This window comes from Corvus brachyrhynchos, unplaced genomic scaffold, assembly GCF_000691975.1.
Source record: "Corvus brachyrhynchos isolate BGI_N302 unplaced genomic scaffold, ASM69197v1 scaffold14, whole genome shotgun sequence".
In the NCBI taxonomy this organism is placed as follows: Eukaryota; Metazoa; Chordata; class Aves; order Passeriformes; family Corvidae; genus Corvus; species Corvus brachyrhynchos.
The window spans coordinates 18,379,790-18,393,614 of record NW_008239110.1 but is presented as its reverse complement, the minus strand read 5'-3'; the positions used below and the strand labels follow the sequence as shown (position 1 = coordinate 18,393,614).

At 40.1% G+C, this 13,825-nt stretch overlaps 1 long non-coding RNA gene across 1 annotated transcript; it reads left to right on the top strand.

Annotated features, from left to right (window-relative positions):
• The first annotated feature begins 785 nt into the window (after nucleotides 1-785).
• Nucleotides 786-12,320, top strand: LOC108447973. The gene is made up of 3 exons (XR_001863717.1): nucleotides 786-906; nucleotides 6,218-6,275; nucleotides 8,980-12,320. It is a non-coding gene; the product is annotated as an uncharacterized LOC108447973 (long non-coding RNA).
• Nucleotides 12,321-13,825: the final 1,505 nt, after the last annotated feature.

The window sequence follows — 13,825 nt, the reverse complement described above, 5'->3', positions numbered from 1 at the left end:
GCAGTTAGAAGTTCTAGTGTTTTTTGTTTATTTAATAATTTTCTGGAAAAGCTCACAGACATTGGCTCTCATTGTCCAAATACTTCATTTAGATTCCACTTTATAGCTGTCCTGAAATGTAACTGGTCATCTGGCCGAAACCAGAAGGCAGCCAATTAAATTCACAGGAAAACATTAATCTGAGCTGAAGAATTCATAGCACATGTGTGCAATCATTCCTCCTTTTACGTATGCTCTCTGTTCTTCCTCTGCTCCTGCTCCCCCAGCTCCCACCCCCCCGCTTCTTATTTCACCGGTCAAACGAGAACGTGCCAACTCTAACAGCACTGTCCGAGGGAAAGGAAAATTAACACCAGTTTTGCTTTTATGTGTCCGGGACTCAGTCCAACAGGGCCACTAGAGTGAATGTTGAGTTTTTCTCCTGCTTTTACCAAGCCTGGGACCTGGCCCAAGCATTGTGTTGCCAGCATGTATCAGCACACAGGGTGTGAGGACAGAGAACGCAGGAGCCAGGACGTGGGTGGCAATGAACAAGCCACGGGCTGGAAGGGAAGAATGAGATGGAGAGGGAGGGCTTGCAGGAACTGAGGAGGAGGAATGGGGAAGTTGGGCATGCTGAGAGCAGGAACAGAGGTCTGGGATTACCAGGACATGCTCTCCCTGGGCCTGGGAGCTGAGCCTGGTCTCCTAACTTCTCTCCTGTCAGTAAACATCTGTGAACAACTGCTGGAGATGTAGGTTTATTATCTCCTTCTCCTTTCTGTGTCATTTTGCAGGAAGTCACACAGCTCTACTGTGCACTTCAGCAGGGGAGAGGTATGCTGTGGCTGCAGGGAGTTCATGCTCTTCCAGCAAGCCAAGCTGGGGTCACCTTGATTCCACCTCCATCTCAGGACAAAAAGGGAGGTGAGGTTTTTCCAAGGAAAGGATTGCATCACAAAACAAACAGTTAAGCATTTACCATCTGGGAAATAAGGGAAAGGATGGTACTTGTACTCTCTCACTGGATGATAGTTTTGTTGCACGAGAGGGAAATAATCTCCAGAACTACTTCCATAGGTGTGGTGGAAGGTGGTAAATGGGTGGTAAAGAAAGTGGAAGAAGACTGGGGTTAAGGTGCCTAGTTAAATTGGCTAAAATTATTCTATTTATTGTCTATGCCACAATGCTTCTAAACAATGCTGAGTCCTGGGTTTCCAAAATCGAGAATCTAGCAGTTAAATAGATAATTGTGTATTCCCCTGTTAGCTGGGGTGCCTCACATGGTTCCTAGCCTGGACTTTTACAGGCACACAGGTGTTATCAAGAGACATGATTTGAGCTTAAGAGGCATTGTAAAAATGCTCCACACACTGGAGAATCAGATCCTGGCTGTTGTGGGGCCTCCGTTCTCTGGGCATTCAGATTCTCCTGTTTAACTGTGAAGAGTTACACTGCTTACAGGTAAAGAGTTTCACAGTAAGGCATTGCAGTTTGTCTCACGTAAGAAGTGATCTGTACATGCATGGAAATCTGTCTCACTGTAATGAAGTGCACAGATATATAGATACATATATATGTATATGCCTCATACATTATTCATGAACACTGGATGAGAGATAGTAGAAAAGCTATACTATCCTATACCATCCATAAGGATCTATGTGAATAAGGAACTCTGCCATAATAAAACCACATTACATTTAGCACTTTTTAACACTCCAAACCACTACACACTCTCATTGACGGACAAAAGGAAATAAGGTTGAATGGGGAAATATGTTATCTTCTCAACACCAGAGGGAGCCCACCTGGGATATAATCCACTTACTGGCATAGGGAGTGTGTTCTTTCCTGAATATATGCTCCAAATATGTTTTTTATCTCTGTCTTGCATTCGTGCACACACACACAAGAACACCGAGGTAATATCCATTCACAACAGATCCATGCCACTTACATGCATGTGTATATGTGTGTGTATAACCAAGATGCGCGATGTAGTGTGCTGTATGCTTTTTGTTTTGATTTGGTTATTTAATTCATAATTCAGTTGAGATCTGAGATACAAATGCTAAGTAGTTTTTTGGCTTGATGTCATACAAAGTTTTAACACAATGCTTTTGCTCATGGCCTCTGGCCAATGTGTATGCCTTGCACGTCATTTGTGGATGCTCTCAGGAAAGAATGTGCAGAATTGCATTTATTTTTTGGCATTATGTGTTGCATGAAAGCTACTTTAATGCTTATTCTAGGCCAGCTATTCAAAAAAATGTAATACTACTTGAATTTTATAAACAAGAGTTTAAACAGGGCTGCTTTATGTTATTGTTACTTACATTTTACAATGAAGAGGCAAACATATGGATCATCAGAAGTCAAACTCGTCTTTTGCTTCCTAACGAATGTGTAAGTTACAGGTATGATGAAAACTTTTCTTACTGTTGTGCCCAATTGTTTCTGACAGAAAGCACACAAATTGCAAACAGATTGCCACTCTCATTTAGCTAGAAGTTTTGGTGCTGGTTTCAAAGGAAGCAGGAGGAAATGGAAATGTGAAGGATATGTGTTCATAGGACAAGATCTACCTGGACTGTAAGAAAGTATTCTGCAGGCATGGACATAATTTTCACTCTATAGACGTGAAATGCGTGTCAGTAAAAACTTTCTGACTGGTGCTCTCTGCAGTATTCCATGAAAAAAAAATGGGCTTAGCCATTGTTCTTTCTACACACAAAATTCAATGTTACAGCAGTTCCAAAGGGAGATGGCTGGAGAGGTAAATGCCTTGGCTGCCTGGTTTGTTAAACAAAGTGTATCCATGGTCAACACCAGAAAACTAGTGTTTAGGAGCTGAGATGTGCACCTCAGTCTGGACATACTGTCTCCATTTCAGAAGCATTTCCCAAACTCCATCTCAGCTGCTGACCTGTTCCTGCAGTCCTAGGTCCTGTCACAACTGGTGGCATCATGACTGCAATAATTTTGGAGAAATGTCTCAGCAGATGCTAGAAACAGGAAGTTACCAGGTGAAACGTGCATATTCATTGATTTGTTCCTCACAGCTTTATCCTGGAAATCTCTTGTCTAGAATGAAGGAAAAAAATAATTGCTGAGGATCTTTGGGTTTAAGGCCTGCGATGCCCCTCTTCTCACAACCCAAAGTGAGCAGCACCTTCTCATCTTCAGGTTTTGGCTTGCTCAGAGGAACACTGCTGTAAAATATAACAGAGGCTGCTCTAATTTACAGCTGTCTGCACTCTTCTTAGCAACCATCAGGCAGGACTGCTAGCTTTCCCATATGTTTTTCTTCCTCCTTGCAGTCCAGCCCTTGGAAGAAACAAAGGCTTGAAGGAAAGAAAGGGAATGGCTTGGAGTGATCCTATTCAGAGTCATTTTGTTCCCCCTCAAGCCAGCCAAGAGCTCAAAGCAGAAAGGAAGGCTAATAACAGTACCAACTTGGTCTGGTGACATTGGAGTGATAAATACCTGCAAAATTGCAGTAAATGCTGAGAGTTGAGAAATATTGTGAGGGATGTATGAAATGAGGAGTCCTTTGAACACAGGGAGTGATGGAAACACAGGAGGCTGTGGACCATTTGTTTGGAGAGGAACAGATCATGTACTAAATTATCTACTAGACATAAACTCTAGCAACAGTTGTAAAATGCCAGCTTTTAAATTGATTTTGTAGTGATTTTCAAGTGTGAGTATAATTAGTTCTGTAAGAAGAGAAAATGATATAAGGAAACATTGTGCTGAAGTACAGCCTTCAGTGACTGGGGCTGGATACCTCTGCTAACTCAAGATTATTGGTTTAGAAACAAATACTTCTTTAGATTTTCCTCTGAACAGGTGAAAAAATCAGCTAGAAATGATTGGAATATTTTTTGTGTAGTGTGAAAAGGACAAAGAACTCATTTTTTTCACATTAAAACATCCCTGACTTCAGGAACCTTAGTCTTGATTACTTCAGGTGAAGTTTATTTTATTATAGTTGAATGTGAAGATTGCTGAAAGAAATCTCATGGGAATGCTCATTACTGTCTGATCATCTAAGTACTTTTAATCCAAGCAGTTTGGAGTCAAATGAACAGCTAAACATTTATGTGCTTCTTCTGAATTTCCAAGTTGAGTATGCCTGACATTTTGTAGAATATTATTACATTGATTTTTTTTTTTTTTGATGTTTAATGGTTTTACAGTTTCCCAGCTTCCTGTACTCCAGACTTCTTTTCTAAGCAGCTATTGCTGCTCTCTCTCTACCTCCACACAGAATTCTAGGAGCAAATGGCTTAAAATCTCTCTAACAAATGCAAAGCCAAACACTGTAATTGATTTCAAGAAAAGGAGAGAATTCTATCAGGAGATCCTCATCAGTGATTGGTTTTAAGGACCATGTTGAACAAGCAAGTGTCTGGAATGAAACAGATGTAAATTAACCTGTACTTAGGCAAGGGAGCATTGCAGATGATCTCTGGAGAACCCTTTGATTCTTGAAATATATTTTACCATTCTAAAATATAAATAGAGAGTAAAATTGTAAGATTTTTTTAAAGTATCATAATTTCTAGGGTTTGGTGGCATAGCTAAAAATCTGTTTGGAGACACGTCACGCTGCTATATTGAATGCGTTTTTTGATTTTTTGGAATAACTGCTGAAAAGAATTTTTCACTTGATGTTTTTATATAATGATGCTGTTGCCACCTCCATTAAGTCCTCTGGCACTTTTCCAAAGAAAAAGAACCTTTTCAATTTCCAAAGAACCTTTGGTAATCAAGCACAAAACAGCAGAGGTCTTCCTCTCACTCAGGCTTTGCTGGTGCTTACCAGGTGCTTGCACGATGAACAGAGTTACAACACAGTCTGAGAAGGTCTGAAAGCCTCTCAATTCTGGATACAGAAGCTGTGCTAAAACACAGCTTCAGAGCTTTATATATGCCAGAACAGCAAATGAACAGCCTTCAGCATTTTTTGCGTGAGGGTTCAAGTCATATCAAATCAGAGGGGGCCATCAAGAGAGGATGCACTGGCTATTAGCAAAAGGGAGTTAACAAGTGATGAAGTCAGGAATGTGCTGATGTCTTTAAGCTGAACGAGGGGGATAAAGTGTGGGAAGTCACAGCTTTCTAGAGACGAAGCCACTGTTGGGTTAATTAATTGGGGTGGGATGTCTGCACATTGAGGGGAGGAAAGGAGCTTCATTTGGTACACGTCTAAGTTTTGAGCAGCAGTTACAAAAGACTGGAGCTAGGGGAAGGACAGAAGTGTTTGGTACAGCTCAAACTGGCAGGAAGCCAGAAAAACTTGTCAGATATTTGTGAAAATAGGTTGCAGCTGCTAGGGCTAGGAGTGCTTCACGGTATAAGCAGCACTCTGGGACTTAGCGAGAGCCCACACTGTCCCCACAATTTCTGACAAAGCTTGTCTGCCACAGGTCAGGTTTCATAAGTGAGGACTGGGTTTGATAAAATGAAATGCCACACAGCAGGCTTGCACAGTGTGACATCTCCTTCTGGCCTGACAGTGCCAGGTGAAGAACTCTGAGATTTCTTTTGAAGACAAACCGTATGTGCCTCCTCCTCTGTGCTTGCAGAATATGTATCTTCTCCCTGACATTTAACTCTACAGCAACATCCAAGCAAGCAGTTTCCCATTTATGGCAAATCAAGAGTTGATGTCACTGCAAGCAATGTGCCATGATACCAGGAAGGAGTAGAGATGACTGCTTTGTTTGAACACGAAGTAGTGGCCATTCAACTTAAGAAATTTTAAAAGGCTTGGTGCTTGTTTTTCTTCCAGTGCCATACTCTTTCTCATTCCTCCTCTTCCCTTGCTCCTTTGTAAACTTTACACTGATTAACTTTATCTCAGAGCTTAATTTTCCTGCTAAGTTTGGGGGAGGAAAAGATAGTATTTCCAAAACTAATTTCTCTGACTGCCTAAATACATATTTAAAAACTTACCTGTCCGCAGGATTGATTTGATTAACCATCCTAAATATATTAGATACTCTCTACCTCCAGAAAGAATATTCTTATGTTTTGGGGAAAAGGATAATTTTGGGAGACAAGACAAAAAGTCACCAATATTTGGAGGTGTTTTTTTGTGTTCATCTTGCATAATAGTATCTGTTAGGCAAAAGATTTACAAATGGCATGACTTTGACTTTTAACAATTTAATATAGTAATACTTATAACTTTTAATGTCCCCCTTTTCTTTTTTTAAATTTTTAGGTGCATTAAGATGAAAACATTATTTTGTGGAAGTTTCAGTGTGTTGTCCTGGACTCAGGTAAGCACCACTATAGCACAGGTTTTATCCTTCCTCCTCTCAAAAATGCCTGTTCATTTTTAAGAGGAAAAAGGAGAAGAAAGGAAGAGTGATAGTTTGCTATTGTTGTTTTGCCCTCATCTTAGTCCACAATATTAACATAAAGCAGTGTCGTGCTTATAGAAATACTGGTATCTGTATGCAACTTTCATAGGTTGTGCAAGGCTGGAGTTGGCAAATGTTTATCATGAATGGCTATGTCCATCCTAAGGGTTTCCATCATCCTGTGAAACTAGAACAAAGTGTGCTGAAGGTAAAGGAAAGGATCCTCTTTTCCTGTTTTAAAATACAAAATGAGAACAAAATAAATCAAAGGGACAGTTGCATTTTACTGTTTTTCAGTGCTCACATATTGCAACTATTTATTAACATTTTATAATATCCTAAATATAAGTCAGGAACTTTACAGGCTGTGGAAATGAGTACTTGTACTTGTGCCTCAGCTGGAATGTATCACAATACCTGATTCACACCAGCTGAAGGTCCCCAGTTTTGGATGAGGCTCAGATGTTTCACCTCACCCCTATGTTTGGCCCTGAGAGCTACTTTGTACATTTATAAACTTATCTAAATGTGACTAATGACATTTCCACATGCCCATCAATGAGTGTTTTCCTTCTCTCTTTCAAACCTGCTTAAAGTGGAAGAGACAAAAGTCCGGGAGAAGGGCTGCCTGCCTTTTTTATCTAGCCTGCCAAGGGGCACAGACAGGACAATGTAGATGGAGCTTCTCCTCCCACTAAGAGACAAAAGTCCGGGAGAAGGGCTGCCTGCCAAGGGGCACAGACAGGAGAATGTAGATGGAGCTTCTCCTCCCACGTTCAGGACAGAAAATCAAAGCAGATCTAGATGGAGAAGCAGAAGAAGGTGAAAAAACTTCTTTTCCTTTCCTCCTTTCTTTATTCCTCTTCCCTTTTTTAAACATCTAGTCTCCTTGAACTGAAGAACTGATGTTTTTATCTCCATTTTTTTCTCCACTCCATCATGCAAAGAGTTATTCCAAAATCACTTGGCAGCTGTAAGACAAGCTATTTCCTAACCCTCAAAATAACTTTTGTTTTGAATAGTTCCCAACTCCTTAAAAATGCATCCACATGTATGCATGTTTTGCATGGGAAAGAAAACTTACAGAAGTAAATATTCATGGTTAATGACTATTAAAATCCTGCTACAATCATTATTAAATTTGGGCTCATTCTGTGTGGAAAGCCGTATGTATTAATCAGTATGTATTTGTGATGTAAACTGTGCAAACACTAAGGAAAGAAGCAATCCTAACCCCAAATTTCTACCATCTAGACAGAAAGGGTGAGTCTGTTAGACCCCCAGGTTCAAAACAGGGAAGGGAATATTTTTCCTTGCTACAGTCTGAAAAGGCCTTTTAAATACTTTTTGGCTACCAGCCACATAAACAGAAACACCAAGGCTGGCATACACAATACAAAATAAAACCTTGGGGGTGCAATTTGCCCAGTTTTGTTTGACAGCCTCATTTCACTAACCAGCTGAGGGTCAGTGTATGTTGTTGAACACTTCTATTACCTTTCATCTGCTCATAGGCTGCTTGAGCACAGACTTGCCAGGAGCTTTCTTCCTAGCACTGGTCCGTAGTAAGTTCAGTAACTTCCTTTACACTGTGGTTGTAACCAATCCTTGCCACTCTCATAAAAACAGAGACAACTTTGGTATTCACCTCTGAAAATTCACTAGAGGGATTACAGCAGGAGAAATGATACCAGTAAAATAGACCTTGGAAAACAAAAGACGTCCATACTTGGTGAAAACCAGGCAGTAGCAAATAAGGCTGGCCTTTTTTTGCATCTTGACATAGCATTTCTTTTTTTTTCCAAAGCATGAAAAAGTATGGATAATTCTACCAACATTTCCATAGTAGAAAGTGTCTCTCCTCTTCAGGGCATTAAGTGGAGAGATTTCTTGCTGGACAATGAATGATGCAATGATAAAAAATATTTGGAAATTGCTTATTTCTCAACAGTTATCTTTTTCTTCTTAAACTAACTCTTCCTGCCTAAAGAGACCTTGGGGATTCCCAGCCTTCCTTCCCCTTTGAAATGGAGCTGTGAAAAGCTGTTGTTTCTCTCCTTCCCCTGGGTTTCTTAATGTCTAAGTCCTATCACCCTCTTCCCCTTCGTGAAAACTGAAGAATTTGAAAAACTCCACACTACTCAAGGGAAGAGAGAGGCTTCCACGTGTGTCAGGGTCCTCTTCACAAACATATTAAAAAAATTACCTTTATTGCTGATTTCAGCAGATCTCCAGCCTACAGAGTGTTTGTTTCTAACTAGCTCTTCCCAATTCACTAATAAATAAAATGTACTCCTGTAATGCAAATGCTACTGAGTCAATAAGGCCAGTTCAAAGTACAAAGCAATAGACAGTAGAGGTAACTAAGAAAACACAAGGCCAGGAAAAGGAGTAAAGTGATCAGCAAGTATTTGACTGTGATGCATCACTAGACTGGAAAAGTTAAACCATTTGACCTCTGGAGGACTTTTCCAACGTGAATTTATCCCATGACCCTAAAAATATTCGGTTTTCTCATCCTGCAAGATTGCCCCCAAAATAAAATGCCCATTTAATGTCTTCTTTTTCCTGTAGTTCTCAGAAGTCAGCACCTCTGCTTGCTCTTTTCTTGTCTTTCCAGCGCTGAAAATACAGCAGTAAAACCATTCCCCTCTCTGCACATAACTTGGGCAAGGACTGGATGCTTAAGGAAGATAACAGATTTGATGAAGAAATTCAGAAACACAAAACTGACAAATGAAATAAACAAGTTTATCGTATTTCCTGTATGAAAGCATAAAGAGGAAAGTTTCAAAGGAAACAACTTTCAAGTGACAGAACATGTAAGAACATGTGATTTAAACGAGTTTACGAAGTAAGATTTAAATACAGGCTTTTAAGTTGGCTGGATGATCTCTACTCAGTTCTTTAAAGATTCTGAACTGTTTTGTTCAATGACAGAAATGATTTAACTTTATTAATAACTTTATTATGTTAGTTAAACAAACTGAAACATAATGAAATAGATAAAAAGAAGAAAAAGAAAACCTCAACAACTTAAATCCATCAACACCCAGCAAAGAAGCCCCAAATTATCACTCAATCTGGGTCATTAAAACTAACATCAAAATAAATTAGGAATTAAGCAATACAGCTATCAAATTAAGACCAGGCCTATTATCAGTCTCCCTTCTTTGAACTGTCTTTTGGTTATGATGATTTTGTCTCCTGGAACTGCATCAAGCAGTGGGATTACACAACAGACACCAGGAGAGCAGTCTTGACAAGCCAATTGTGGTAACTTGTCTTTCGCAGAAGCTGTCTTTTCAGAGCTCCATGGACTACTAACACAAACCACAAAACTGGTCTATTTCAGTACTTCTTAACTTGTGAAATCTATCTTACAGAGAGAGGACATGAGAAGATGAGGCATGAGAAGATGAGGCATGAGAAGACAACAGCACGCTGTGAGGGACAGGCTGACCTTTCCCTGTCTTGTGACTGTTTAGGATTATTTCAAATGGGAACATGTTTTGGCAGATGTTGGGAGGATGTCATAGGTCCTTTCCAGTGCTGGCTATGTAAAGGCAGATGGGATCTGCCCTTGCTGTTCTCCAGCTGGAATCACCATTCTCCTGCTGGTAGGCAGGCTTCTTTCAGGAGTTCTGGTGGCTCATCCTGTGTGAGCACTTGCCATGAAATGGGCTAAATAAGCAATCACACAGATGTGAAACTGCCCATCTTATTTTGGCTGTCCTAAGTAGTTATGGGTGAGGAGAGGGCCCTGGACTGTTTGCCATCCCTTGTGTAGGACTGAGCACTGGTTGCAGTGGGGGGATGGCCAAGATTTGGGACTAGGCTGGAACTGTCATCTCTGTACAGAACAGCTGAAGCTGTTCTGAGGCTGAAGGAGGAGTGTCTGCAGTATTATCAGTTGTGATGGGGAATTTGACTGACCCTCATACAGACCTGTTGCAATTCCAAAACAAAAATTTAAGTATTTCAAAAGACTGGGAGATTTCCCAGCTAGAGATAAATCAACAGCTAAAAAGAAATCCAGAAGACAAAACAAAAAGGAAGGAAAAGTATGCAGTTCATGAACTCTAGCTTTCACAGCCATTGAAATTCTCTTAGAATATATCTTGGATCTCTGTTCAAAAAAAAAAGACAGTGCTGGCAAATTCTTTCTACTAGTGGATCTACCATGAGCTACGAAATCTTCGGCAGATGTGGGCACAGTCTCTTTAGTGACACCTTGAACTTCTTTTTCCCAGGAGGCCCATGGGAGATTGAGTGACAACAGAACTCCTGACTCTGGGTCTCCTTGGTCTCTCCCTAGTCTCTTGCAAACAGCTCTCAGTGTCCTTGGTCATATCTGCCTCCAGACCTATCAACAACGTGCAAGCTATGCAGCTTTCTCTAGTTGGCTTCAAATGTGGTTTCCTTGGTTATTGCCTATTTTGGGAAAATTTCTACTAAACCAAAACTTTGGAAGATGTTCTGTTTTTATATTAGAGCATATATGTCTGGGATCTTCTCCTCCAAACAGCAGAATGTCGACACTGAACACCCGCATTCCTGTAGGAGCCAAGATGGTTTTATCTGAGTGACAAGGTCCAGGGATGATGGTATGTTGCCAGGTTATGTAAGGTCCAGTTCACATATCCAATTAAAAAGAGGGCTTTTGTCAACAACTGACCACTCAATGTTCATTTATCAGTGAAGATAAAAACTAATGAACCAGAGAGCTGACAATCATCTTTTCATTTGGAAGGCACATTGCACTGGACAGCCATTCTTCTGGAATCTCTCTCAGTACAGAAATGCTACTCTAAAATCTCTAAGATGAATGCAGTTAAGCGGTAAATTTATATCACCCTGGTGTATCATTCCTCTCAACATGTGTAATGTTCATTTCCTCTCCTGGAACCTTGATGTGCAGCAGCAGGTTACACAGCCCTGGCTTCTGTGAACCCATTGGCTTCACTTAGGATACATGTCTTCATTTTCAACAATGTTGTCATGTTTCTTCCTAATCCAGGCCACTGTGTCTGCTTATTAGCTAATAGGAGGTATTTCCTTAGGACAGTTCTTGTCTTCATTAGTATGTTTGCTGGTTTATCTCAGACCTGCCAAAATAAAGAATGCATAATAAATTTCAGAATAAAAGCCCTGGACTTTTTAAAACTTCATTTTTTAATGAAGAAGTAATATCTAAGTTTTTGACCTTGTCCGTTCCCTCTTGGAGGCACAGTTTGAGCATGCCAAGAACTGGAACAAAAACAATCATTAACTAATTAAGACTTAGTAACTACAGTCCGTGAATGAACTCAGAATAGACACCTCTTGCGTCTATCTTCCCCTCCAGGTGCCACACTTCTGTTCTGAGCCCAAAAACTGAATGGGTCAGGGCAAAATTTAGCCCTCAGCAATCTCCATAAAGGGGCACGTGCTAAGACCCATGTGAGTAACATGACAGATGGCATTTAATCTTTCAAATGCTCAAGCTATTACAGACACATCATGTCATAAAAAAACACTGATAAAATAAACTAAAAACCATCAATGGGAAAACATAGTAACTGGGACATAGAGGGTTTTAAGGAGAAAGTTTTTAAAAAAGCTGTGGCAGTTCAGTCCTGTAGTCCTTTTCTAAAAGGCACTCATCTCATAGCCAACGGAAATGTCACCTGATGGAGGACTGTACACTCCCGTCTGACATCAGCAGCGTTCTTGATATTTATAGTCCTGTAAATTATGGATATGCAGCCATTTATCTATCCTGGAGTAGATTCCAACCTGGTGTGAGCTCCCTGGGATTGCAGCTGGGTAGACTTGGCCCTTTTTCTCTTATACAGATCTTACTCCAGAAAAGCACTTAACTCTTAGGGCGAGAATAATCTGATTATTTGTGCTGGAACCTTCATGTTTGAATTTAGGCATGTATTAGACTTAAAGGGACCTCAGCAGGGATATGATTGTTCAGCTCACTCTTATTGATGAATAAAAATACATTTTTTCCTAATTACATCTGAAACTTTCAGCTTTGTATGCAACCCTTTTCCTTCTGCTTTATACTGATACTAGCATGTAAGGGCAGCTAGATGTCTCACTAGAACAAACTCTGAAAAACTTTTCCTTTCCCAACAAAGATCAGCTAGAATCTCTTTGTTACTAGCTGTATTTTTCCTCCAATTCACATCTTCAAGCTTCAGAACACATTTAAAAAAAGTCACAGAGAGACCCTCTTGAACAGGATCACGAATAAGTGGAACTGCTCCACATGCATGTAGCTTGTTCTGAAAAAATATACATAGGGAAAAATCACCTATTATTATTTGCATTGTTTGATTGTTTCAGTCCATTTTGTACAGCATTTACCACAAGAAAGCGAAAATCTCTCGGAACAGAGAGCAGTCACTATTTTAAGTGAAGCTCTGTGCACTCATGATTTTTTCTCAGAATATCTTCACTGAAAAAGGACCAGCATTTTCCATCTTTCTATTGACTAAAATCAATATTGCATCAGGTTTTAGCAGTGGGTGCAATTATGTTACTTCTTTACAAGCCAGCCAGCATGATCTTATTGACCTTAAGACATAAATATGTGGGCATTAAACAACCTAACAGCCTTGAGAAGTGGTTTCACCCCCAGAGAGTCACACTCTAGGATGGATAATGAATAAAGAGCTTATCAGAATCTTTGTAACATATTAGAAACATTCTCCAGATTACCTATAAAATTCATTAGAGACTAGCGACCTGCACTGAAGCCTGATAAGACAGAAGCTCAGGAAAGAGTTGAGAAAAACATGATCCATCAGAGTCATGGAAATCAAGGGTTTGGAGTAGAAGTATATAAGTCTAAGTATATAGATAGGGAACACTGCTGTTTGGAAAAGATAATGAAAGGGCAAAAAAAAGGAACAGAAAAAAGTCTTAGTTCTTAATGCTGCAAATATCCAAAGTGAGAGCTTCAGCACTGAATTGTATAGTTTGTAGGCCATATCTTTGTTGATAAGTAAAAGAGGGTCAGGAATCCAAACATTATGTACAGACTCGTGTCTGCCCTGCCCAGGGCTCGCACAGAACATGACAATTCTGTGGATCCCCTATGGCCCTAAAATACAAATGTCCTTTTGTACATGCTTTTTCATTTCAGGCATCCAAAATACTGTAATGGACACCTAACTGGTGCTTTAGAGCATGAAAGGGAGGGTGGGCATGGTATAACCTGAGGTGTTTGGGAGCGGTCCCTGGAGTGAAGAGCTGACAAAACGTACCAGCCTACAGCCTAGGAGAAAGACCTCGGGGGCAGTTTAAAACCTAAATGAGGGAATGAGAAAGCAATTAGTCAGTATGTCTGATCAAAGGCCTGTCTTGGCCTTGTGTCCAGCTGTTGCTAGTTCATAATATGGTCATTCTTTCAGAGACCTCTCATATTTGAGTGGCCTGCAATAAACTATTAGTTTAGATCTCTAACTAAG